The sequence below is a fragment of the Leptodactylus fuscus genome, chromosome 2 (genome assembly GCF_031893055.1).
Source record: "Leptodactylus fuscus isolate aLepFus1 chromosome 2, aLepFus1.hap2, whole genome shotgun sequence".
NCBI lineage: Eukaryota > Metazoa > Chordata > Amphibia > Anura > Leptodactylidae > Leptodactylus > Leptodactylus fuscus.
In genome coordinates, this window is record NC_134266.1 from 173,656,842 (window position 1) to 173,669,008 (window position 12,167).

The window sequence follows — 12,167 nt, forward strand, 5'->3', positions numbered from 1 at the left end:
CCTCTGGAATGACACTGGGACAGCAGGGGAAGCATGTCTGGGGGCATCTAACACACCAAAGACCCTCTATTACCCCAACATCACAGCCTAACAACTACACACTTTACACACTCAATACCACCTCTCTGACAGTAGGAAAACACCTTGAAACATGTGTATTTGGCACTTGCAGTGAGGAGAGCTTGTCACCAGCAGTGAATTTGGCCCTTGTAGTAAGTTGAGGTTGGCACCAACATTTGTTTTGAAAATCAGGGTGGATTGAGCCTCTAACCAGCAGAGTTTGGGCAAATTCATGGTGGAGGGAGCCTCTAAAAACCCCAGTTTGGACCAATTCATGGTGGAGGGAGCCTCTAACCAGCCCAGTTTGGGCAAATTCATGGTGGAGGGAGCCTCTAAAAAACCCAGTTTGGACCAATTCATGGTGGAGGGAGCCTCTAACCAGCCCAGTTTGGGCAAATTCATGGTGGAGGGAGCCTCTAACCAGCCCAGTTTGGACCAATTAATGGTGGAGGGAGCCTCTAACCAGCCCAGTTTGGACCAATTAATGGTGGAGGGAGCCTCTAACCACCCCAGTTTGGACCAATTCATGGTGGAGGGAGCCTCTAAACAGCCCAGTTTGGGCAAATTCATGGTGGAGGGAGCCTCTAAAAAACCCAGTTTGGACCAATTCATGGTGGAGGGAGCCTCTAACCAGCCCAGTTTGGACCAATTAATGGTGGAGGGAGCCTCTAAACAGCCAAGTTTGGACCAATTCATGGTGGAGGGAGCCTCTAAAAACCCCAGTTTGGACCAATTCATGGTGGAGGGAGCCTCTAACCAGCCCAGTTTGGGCAAATTCATGGTGGAGGGAGCCTCTAAACAGCCCAGTTTGGGCAAATTCATGGTGGAGGGAGCCTCTAACCAGCCCAGTTTGGACCAATTAATGGTGGAGGGAGCCTCTAACCAGCCCAGTTTGGACCAATTAATGGTGGAGGGAGCCTCTAACCAGCCCAGTTTGGACCAATTAATGGTGGAGGGAGCCTCTAACCACCCCAGTTTGGACCAATTCATGGTGGAGGGAGCCTCTAACCAGCCCAGTTTGGACCAATTCATGGTGGAGGGAGCCTCTAAAAAACCCAGTTTGGACCAATTCATGGTGGAGGGAGCCTCTAAACAGCCCAGTTTGGGCAAATTCATGGTGGAGGGAGCCTCTAAAAAACCCAGTTTGGACCAATTCATGGTGGAGGGAGCCTCTAACCAGCCCAGTTTGGACCAATTAATGGTGGAGGGAGCCTCTAAACAGCCAAGTTTGGACCAATTCATGGTGGAGGGAGCCTCTAAAAACCCCAGTTTGGACCAATTCATGGTGGAGGGAGCCTCTAACCAGCCCAGTTTGGACCAATTAATGGTGGAGGGAGCCTCTAACCAGCCCAGTTTGGACCAATTAATGGTGGAGGGAGCCTCTAACCACCCCAGTTTGGACCAATTCATGGTGGAGGGAGCCTCTAACCAGCCCAGTTTGGACCAATTCATGGTGGAGGGAGCCTCTAAAAAACCCAGTTTGGACCAATTCATGGTGGAGGGAGCCTCTAAACAGCCCAGTTTGGGCAAATTCATGGTGGAGGGAGCCTCTAAACAGCCCAGTTTGGGCAAATTCATGGTGGAGGGAGCCTCTAACCAGCCCAGTTTGGACCAATTAATGGTGGAGGGAGCCTCTAACCAGCCCAGTTTGGACCAATTCATGGTGGAGGGAGCCTCTAAACAGCCCAGTTTGGGCAAATTCATGGTGGAAGGAGCCTCTAACCAGCAGAGTTGTGGGAAAGCAGGGTGGAGGGAGCCTCTAACCAGCAGAGTTGGTGGAAATCAGGGTGGAGGGAGCCTCTAACCAGCAGAGTTGGGGGAAATCATGTTGGAGGGAGCCTAGTATTAGCAGAATTGTGCAACGCTTATGGTGGATGAGTATGAGGATGCGGAGGAATTGGAGAGGTTGAGTACAGACATGGAGTTTCATGTTGGGGTGCTTTACACAGGTGGGCACAAAAATGAAGGCTCTATCCAGTGGTGGTTCATTTTTATCAAAGTGAGCCGGTCGGCACTCTCAGCTGACAGACGGGTGCGCTTGTCAGTGATGATGCCACCGGCTGCACTGAACACCCTCTCAGATAGGACGCTGGCGGCAGGACAGGACAGCACCTCCAAGGCATATAGGGCAAGTTCAAGCCACAGGTCCAACTTCGACACCCAATATGTGTAGGGCGCAGAGGGGTCGGAGAGGACAGGGCTGTGGTCGGAAAGGTATTCCCGCAACATGCGCCTATACTTCTCACGCCTGGTGACACTAGGACCCTCCGTGGCGGCACTTTGGCGAGGGGGTGCCATCAAGGTGTCCCAGACCTTAGACAGTGTGCCCCTCGTTTGTGTGGACCGGTGAGAACTTGGTTGCCTACTGGAGGAACTGCCCTCCCTGCCGCCAACGTCACATGCTGGAAACATCTCCATCATATTCTGCACCAATTGCCTGTGGCAAGCATTGATGCGATTGGCCCTCCCCTCTACCGGAATAAAAGACGAGATGTTGTTTTTATACCGGGGGTCAAGGATAGCAAAGATCCAGTACTGGTTGTCCTCCATGATTTTGACAATACGCTTGTCGGTTGTAAAGCACCCCAACATGAACTCAGCCATGTCTGCCACAGTGTTAGTTGGCATGACTCCTCTGGCCCCACCGGAAAGTTCAATCTCCATTTCCTCCTCATCCTCCATGTCTACCCATCCGCGCTGCAACAATGGGACGATTCGAAGTTGCCCGGAAGCCTCCTGTATCACCATCACATCATCGGACAACTCTTCTTCCTCCTCCTCCTCCTCCTCCATTAAACGCAGTGAAGCGGACAGATGTGTGGACCTACTCTCCAGCTGTGACGGATCGGATGCTATCCCTAACTCCTCTGTGTGATCTGAGTTATCCCTGATGTCAATCAGGGATTCTCTCAGAACACACAAGAGCAGGATTGTAAGGCTCACCATCGCATCCTCAGAGCTCACCCTCCTTGTGGACTCCTCAAAGACCCGTAGGATGTCACAAAGGTCTCTCATCCATGGCCACTCATGGATGTGAAACTGAGGCAGCTGACTTTGTGGCACCCTAGGGTTTTGTAGCTGGTATTCCATCAAAGGTCTCTGCTGCTCAACCACTCTATTCAACATCTGAAACGTTGAGTTCCAGCGTGTGGGGACGTCGCACAAAAGCCGGTGTTGTGGCACATGCAGGCGTTGCTGGAGAGATTTTAAGCTAGCAGCGGCTACTGTCGACTTGCGAAAGTGGGCGCACATGCGCCGCACTTTCACCAGTAGCTCTGGAACATTGGGGTAGCTCTTTAGGAAACGTTGCACCACTAGGTTGAAGACGTGGGCCAGGCATGGAACATGTTGGAGTCCGGCAAGCTCCAGAGCTGCTACCAGGTTCCGGCCGTTATCACAAACGACCATGCCTGGGCCCAGGTGCAGCGGCTCAAACCATATTGCCGTCTCATCGAGGAGGGCATCCCTCACCTCGGAGGCAGTGTGCTGTCTGTCCCCCAAGCTGATCAGCTTCAGCACAGCCTGCTGACGTCTACCAACGCCAGTGCTGCAACGTTTCCAACTCGTAGCTGGGGTCAATCTAACAGCGGAGGAGGAGGCGGTGGCGGAGGAGGAGGCGGTGGCGGAGGAGGAGGCGGTAGAGGAGGAGGAGGAGGGGGGTGTTCTTCTCGTGTCCCTGCCAGGAATGTTAGGCGGGGAGACGAGGTACACCGGGCCAGTTTGGGAAGCAGTCCCAGCCTCAACTACATTCACCCAGTGTGCCGTCAGTGAAATGTAGCGTCCCTGTCCGCATGCACTTGTCCACGCGTCGGTGGTCAAGTGGACCTTTGTGCAAAGCGCGGAACTAAGGGCCCGCCTGATGTTGAGTGACACGTGCTGGTGCAAGGCGGGGACGGCACACCGGGAGAAGTAGTGACGGCTAGGGACGGCATAGCGAGGTGCCGCAGTTGCCATCAGGTCCAGGAAGGCGGGAGTTTCAACAAGCCGGAACGCCAACATCTCCTGGGCCAGCAGTTTAGCGATGTTGGCGTTCAAGGCTTGCGCGTGTGGGTGGTTAGCAGTGTATTTCTGCCGCCGCTCCAATGTCTGAGAGATGGTGGGTTGTTGTAAAGAAACGCCTGATGGTGCCTTTGATGGTGCAGGAGAAGGAGATAAGACAGGACCAGGGGAGGATGAGGTAGAAGTCAACAAAGTGGCGGAGGCAGATGAAGTGGTGTCCTGGCTCGTCCTCTGGAGTGCATCGCCAGCACAGTCAGCAGTGGCAGTGGCAGAGGCAGAGGCAGTGGCAGAGGCAGTGGCAGTGGCGTGAACGGCAGGCGGCCTTTGTCCTGCCGTTGCTGCCTGCCACTGATTCCAGTGCTTGGATTCCAAATGACGGCGCATTGAAGTGGTGGACAGGTTGCTCTTCTCAGAGCCCCTAATCAATTTCGAGAGGCAAATTGTGCAGACAACACTATATCTGTCCTCGGCGCATTCCTTGAAAAAACTCCACACCTTCGAGAAACGTGCCCTCGAGGTGGGAGTTTTTCGGGGCTGGGTACGAACTGGAACATCTTGGGAGATTCCGGGTGTGGCCTGGCTTCGCCTAAGCTGCTGACCTCTGCCTCTGCCTCTAGCTACCCTTTTTGGTGCTGCACCTGCCTCAACATCCACACTACTTTCCCCGCTTGACATCCCCCCTGTCCAGGTCGGGTCAGTGTCCTCATCATCCACCACTTCCTCTTCCAACTCCTGTCTCATCTCCTCCTCCCGCACAATGCGCCGGTCAACTGGATGCCCTGACGGCAACTGCGTCACATCATCGTCGATGAGGGTGGGTTGCTGGTCATCCACCACCAAATCGAACGGAGATGGAGGAGACTCTAGTGTTTGAGCATCTGGACACAGATGCTCCTCTGTTAGGTTCGTGGAATCGTGACGTGGAGAGGCAGGTTGAGGGACAATGAAAGGAGCGGAGAACAGCTCTGGGGAGCAGGGACAGTTTGGGTTATTGTTCTGTAAAGCTTCGGAATTTTGGGAGGAAGGAAGACAAGACTGTTGGGTAATAGGAGGAGAGGAGGCAGAGTCTGACTGGCTGCTGGACAATGTGCTGTAAGCGTTCTCTGACAGCCATTGCAAGACCTGTTCCTGGTTCTCGGGCCTACTAAGGTTTGTACCCTGCAGTTTAGTTAATGTGGCAAGCAACCCTGGCACTGTGGAGTGGCGCAATGCTTGCTGCCCCACAGGAGTAGGCACGGGACGCCCTGTGGCTTCACTGCTACCTTGCTCCCCAGAACCATTCCCCCGACCTCGCCCACGGCCTCGTCCACGTCCCTTTCCGGGAGCCTTGCGCATTTTGAATTCCTAGTTAGAAATTGGCACTGTATACCAGTAGTAAAAATTGTGGGTGCACGTAACCCCAATATATTCTTTGAATTCCCAGTCAGACACTGGCACTATATGGCAGTAGCAAGAAATGAGGGTATTTGTATTCCCAATATACTCTTTGAATTCCCAGTCAGACAATGGCACTGTATACCAGTAGTAAAAATTGTGGGTGCACGTAACCCCAATATATTCTTTGAATTACCAGTCAGAAACTGGCACTATATGGCAGTAGCAAGAAATGAGGGTATTTATAACCCCAATATATTCTTTGAATTCCCAGTCAGACAATGGCACTGTATACCAGTAGTAAAAATTGTGGGTGCACGTAACCCCAATATATTCTTTGAATTACCAGTCAGAAACTGGCACTATATGGCAGTAGCAAGAAATGAGGGTATTTGTATTCCCAATATACTCTTTGAATTCCCAGTCAGACAATGGCACTGTATACCAGTAGTAAAAATTGTGGGTGCACGTAACCCCAATATATTCTTTGAATTACCAGTCAGAAACTGGCACTATATGGCAGTAGCAAGAAATGAGGGTATTTATAACCCCAATATATTCTTTGAATTCCCAGTCAGACAATGGCACTGTATACCAGTAGTAAAAATTGTGGGTGCACGTAACCCCAATATATTCTTTGAATTCCCAGTCAGAAACTGGCACTATATGGCAGTAGCAAGAAATGAGGGTATTTGTATTCCCAATATACTCTTTGAATTCCCAGTCAAACAATGGCACTGTATACCAGTAGTAAAAATTGTGGGTGCACGTAACCCCAATATATTCTTTGAATTACCAGTCAGAAACTGGCACTATATGGCAGTAGCAAGAAATGAGGGTATTTATAACCCCAATATATTCTTTGAATTCCCAGTCAGACAATGGCACTGTATACCAGTAGTAAAAATTGTGGGTGCACGTAACCCCAATATATTCTTTGAATTACCAGTCAGAAACTGGCACTATATGGCAGTAGCAAGAAATGAGGGTATTTATAACCCCAATATATTCTTTGAATTCCCAGTCAGACAATGGCACTGTATACCAGTAGTAAAAATTGTGGGTGCACGTAACCCCAATATATTCTTTGAATTCCCAGTCAGACACTGGCACTATATGGCAGTAGCAAGAAATGAGGGTATTTGTATTCCCAATATATTCTTTGAATTCCCAGTCAGACAATGGCACTGTATACCAGTAGTAAAAATTGTGGGTGCACGTAACCCCAATATATTCTTTGAATTACCAGTCAGACACTGGCACTATATGGCAGTAGCAAGAAATGAGGGTATTTGTATTCCCAATATATTCTTTGAATTCCCAGTCAGACAATGGCACTGTATACCAGTAGTAAAAATTGTGGGTGCACGTAACCCCAATATATTCTTTGAATTCCCAGTCAGACACTGGCACTATATGGCAGTAGCAAGAAATGAGGGTATTTGTATTCCCAATATATTCTTTGAATTCCCAGTCAGACAATGGCACTGTATACCAGTAGTAAAAATTGTGGGTGCACGTAACCCCAATATATTCTTTGAATTACCAGTCAGAAACTGGCACTATATGGCAGTAGCAAGAAATGAGGGTATTTATAACCCCAATATATTCTTTGAATTCCCAGTCAGACAATGGCACTGTATACCAGTAGTAAAAATTGTGGGTGCACGTAACCCCAATATATTCTTTGAATTACCAGTCAGAAACTGGCACTATATGGCAGTAGCAAGAAATGAGGGTATTTGTATTCCCAATATACTCTTTGAATTCCCAGTCAGACAATGGCACTGTATACCAGTAGTAAAAATTGTGGGTGCACGTAACCCCAATATATTCTTTGAATTACCAGTCAGAAACTGGCACTATATGGCAGTAGCAAGAAATGAGGGTATTTATAACCCCAATATATTCTTTGAATTCCCAGTCAGACAATGGCACTGTATACCAGTAGTAAAAATTGTGGGTGCACGTAACCCCAATATATTCTTTGAATTCCCAGTCAGAAACTGGCACTATATGGCAGTAGCAAGAAATGAGGGTATTTGTATTCCCAATATACTCTTTGAATTCCCAGTCAAACAATGGCACTGTATACCAGTAGTAAAAATTGTGGGTGCACGTAACCCCAATATATTCTTTGAATTACCAGTCAGAAACTGGCACTATATGGCAGTAGCAAGAAATGAGGGTATTTATAACCCCAATATATTCTTTGAATTCCCAGTCAGACAATGGCACTGTATACCAGTAGTAAAAATTGTGGGTGCACGTAACCCCAATATATTCTTTGAATTACCAGTCAGAAACTGGCACTATATGGCAGTAGCAAGAAATGAGGGTATTTGTATTCCCAATATATTCTTTGAATTCCCAGTCAGACAATGGCACTGTATACCAGTAGTAAAAATTGTGGGTGCACGTAACCCCAATATATTCTTTGAATTACCAGTCAGACACTGGCACTATATGGCAGTAGCAAGAAATGAGGGTATTTGTATTCCCAATATATTCTTTGAATTCCCAGTCAGACAATGGCACTGTATACCAGTAGTAAAAATTGTGGGTGCACGTAACCCCAATATATTCTTTGAATTCCCAGTCAGACACTGGCACTATATGGCAGTAGCAAGAAATGAGGGTATTTGTATTCCCAATATATTCTTTGAATTCCCAGTCAGACAATGGCACTGTATACCAGTAGTAAAAATTGTGGGTGCACGTAACCCCAATATATTCTTTGAATTCCCAGTCAGACACTGGCACTATATGGCAGTAGCAAGAAATGAGGGTATTTGTATTCCCAATATATTCTTTGAATTCCCAGTCAGACAATGGCACTGTATACCAGTAGTAAAAATTGTGGGTGCACGTAACCCCAATATATTCTTTGAATTACCAGTCAGAAACTGGCACTATATGGCAGTAGCAAGAAATGAGGGTATTTGTATTCCCAATATATTCTTTGAATTCCCAGTCAGACAATGGCACTGTATACCAGTAGTAAAAATTGTGGGTGTATATAGCCCCAATTCTATTGCTAGGGGACTTGCAGGGTATTTCTGGGGTGAAGGTGGGGGGGCACACCGTTGGAACGGGTATCGGGGTATATATCGGGTATACGGGAATACACTGACAGTGTATTCCATTCAGGATCCTGGGAAAGCTGGGTTGCGGCGATTGAGCCCGTCAGTGCCACGTTACACTGACAAGCTTCTCCCTGGAATTTAGCTCTTATAAGAGCTGTTGGTTGTCTTCTCCTTCCTATCCTAGCCTGTCCCTGCCTACCCAGAATCTAAGCCCTAGCTAGCTGGACGGAAACCTCCGTCCTCGGTGAATTGCAAGCTCAGAATGACGCGAACCTGGGCGGCGCTGTTCTTTTAAATTAGAGGTCACATGTTTTCGGCAGCCAATGGGTTTTGCCTACTTTTTTCAACGTCACCGGTGTCGTAGTTCCTGTCCCACCTACCCTGCGCTGTTATTGGAGCAAAAAAGGCGCCAGGGAAGGTGGGAGGGGAATCGAGTAATGGCGCACTTTACCACGCGGTGTTCGATTCGATTCGAACATGCCGAACAGCCTAATATCCGATCGAACATGAGTTCGATAGAACACTGTTCGCTCATCTCTAATTATAAGCTAATTGTATATATATTTAGGATTGTGGTAGGTATCTAAAAATGCACACTAATATACACTAACATGCAAGTGTACAGCTCACCATCTACTATAGCCTGAGGAGCATGGTAGTAGGAATAGGAGTGTTTGTCACTTTTATAGTGAGGCTGCAGCCATTGGAGTAGAAAGATGAGAGTGGAGCAGAAGAAAAAGTGTAGAGCAACTGACCGACCACAAATGTGGCATGTATCTAGTAGGAGCTTGTCCCTGTGTACATAATATCTAGCATTGCTTAATAAATGAGTGAAAAAGTTGGGCCAAAGACAGCAGAAATCGATTGATACACTCGGCTCTATGTCAGAATGACTGTTGGCTTATCTTTTAGACATCTTAAAGAGGACCTTTCATGCGTTTGGGCACAGGCAGTTCTATATACTACTAGAAAGCCGAAGTCAGCGCACTGTCAGCTTTCCCGATCTGTGCCCCGGGTAAAGAGCTAGCAGTGCCGGTACCGTAGCTCTTCACAGTCAGAAGGGCGTTCCTGACATTCTGTCAGGAACGTCCTTCTCCACAGCAGCGCCTCTCACGCTGTACAGTGTGAGCGGGGAGGAAAAGCCCCCTGCTTCTGCTCACAGTGCCCGTCCATAGACGAGTATTATCAGGAGGGGAGGGGGGCGTTCCTCCCCGCTCACACTCTACAGCGCTATAGGCGCTGTTGTGAAGAAGGACGTTCCTGACAGACTGGCAGGAACGCCCTTCTGACTGTGAAGAGCTGCGGTACCGGGACTGATAGTTCTTTTCCCAGGGGCTCAGATAGTGAAAGCCGACAGTGCGCTGAATTCAGCGCACTGTCGGCTTTCCAGCAGTATATAGAACTGCCTGTGCCCCAAACCATGAAAGGTCCTCTTTACGGCTAAGGCTTCATGTTGTAGAAATGCAGCGTTTTTGACTATTTGGCCAGGGCCCCACGTGACATAAACAGACACAGCAAAGCAAATCCCATTCTCACTTTGTGGAAAAATACACACAGCGGATAAACTGCAATTTCCAAAACCAATGCAGTTTTGGAAATCGCAGCATGCCCATTATAGCTACAGATATGCCAGCAGTTTCCCTATAGGTATAATTGAAGCAAAAAGGTTTCCTCTGTGGACTTTCTGTGAAAAGTACTGCCGGAAAAATCACAATACATTGCCGTTGTGGTTTTTACCGCAGCACTTTTTTGCTGCGGGACGCTATGTATGGCTTTAGTCTCAAACTGTTATACGAGACATACCTGTAAGTTTGTCCACTTCAGCTAAATTCATAGATTGAAAAGATGTATTTTACTGTGAAAAATAGAGATGCAGTTTTGCCATGTATTATAAGGATTATTAATCGAATGAACAGAAAAATAAAGTAATATTGTCCATAGCAACTTCTAATATTGTTTTCTCTAAAGTTTAGGCATTACGAGCTGTCATTTGATTGTTTGCTGTCAGCCAGGACACTAATGATACTTGATAGTCATGTATCGAAATATCCTCCATTTTGGAAAATTTGGGTCATTCTATTAAAGAAACTTTAAAGCATAAAATATCTGTTGGAAAATAATAGATGTTGTATCAGTTTTTGGAGTACATTCCTTTTAGAAAAAGCAACAATCAACCACAAAATATCTCCGCATGAGCAAAGTGGTATAAATTACGGAGGAAGAGTTTCATCTGAATGAATATGCCTCCTTGCGTAATGACTTTTCCATTAAGATATGAACAGCAGCTCCGGAGAACAGAGACATGGCAGGGATCCTCAGTAGTCTTTTAGAGCGACAGAATGAAACAGCAGGAGAATTTGGGGAGTTTCTGAGTTGCAAAGGATCCCACTGTCTGGTCCAGTTGAAACCAGCTTCTCTTGTACGGCATTTGCTATCGAAGACTGAACTCAGAATAAAATTGCTGCTATCAAATGCAATTTACATTGCAAAATATTTCTCTGCAGCATTCATTTGCTGACCTCTGGCTGCTTGTTACTGCTTATTTACTGCCGGCATTCTTCCTAAAAGGATAGCGCTGTCATTAGCCAGAGTAGTTATAGTTTGTGATTCTGATAGAGACATCCAGAATAGCATCACTGCTGTGAGTAGATGGCATCAATAAAGTAAAATATTCTACCTTTATCTCCTCGGCAGGTCACACAGGCTCAGTACAATGGTATAGAAATTGTCAGCTCTTTGCAGGATGTGATCTGAGTCAGTTGTGATAATTGCATGTTGTATGTACATTTACTATAATGAAACCCGCAGCTTCTGTTTCAGAACTGTGCAGATTGTAAAACCACACAACCCAATGTGCTTGAACTAAACTACTTACAGGTCCCTAAATCTTCCCATTTATGCAGAAGTATATTGGCCATAAAAAGTCACTTCTGGCATCAATTTGTGACTGACTTTTGGATTCAATATTATTTTTAGATTTTTGCAGTTTTATTATATTCTACCAGGTATTTCCATTCCTGTCTCTCATTGTGGAGGATTAGAAATTAGAAAGGGTTAAGGAGCCTGCTATTATAATGTTGTCCCTAGTCCATAAGGCATCTCCTACCAAAGTAACTGAATGTCAACCTCATAAGTGGAGTATGCAATGACACTTCAGGATGGCGATGACGTTATTTTGCTACTGTATACATTTTTACAGTCTACATGGATCATAAGCAGCATAATGTTGTTGCATTGTTCATAGAAGCATATAAAATCAGTGGTGGTTGAGCGGTGGGCTCACACTTTGGTCTAGTGATCTAGTGACTTCATGTTATTGTTTTTATTACTAAAGTTTGATAAGGAAACCTCCCCATAGATTTTTATGTTTTAAAACAACTTAACCTGGTAAATGGAGAAGAGAAACTTTTTCTTTAATAAGATCAATATAGAGAGTAGGGTGGCACTACTAAATGCACACGAGCAATATAGTGAAGGATAATAGGATAGGCTTCATGCAACTTTCTCGTAGTGCTCACAGTATATAAAAATCCAAACATAATCCAGTGAGAAAAAATAGAAAAACTGGGCACTCACCACATGAAGCGTATGATAAAAATCCAGTCTTTATTTAATGAATCCATATAAAAACACAGGCGTACCTCCTCC

At 46.6% G+C, this 12,167-nt stretch overlaps 1 protein-coding gene across 4 annotated transcripts in view; it reads left to right on the forward strand.

The window, feature by feature from the left end:
* The window catches only part of SH3RF3 (SH3 domain containing ring finger 3), a 334,675-nt gene that overhangs the window by 40,898 nt on the left and 281,610 nt on the right, over window positions 1-12,167 (forward strand). The window lies entirely within an intron of this gene.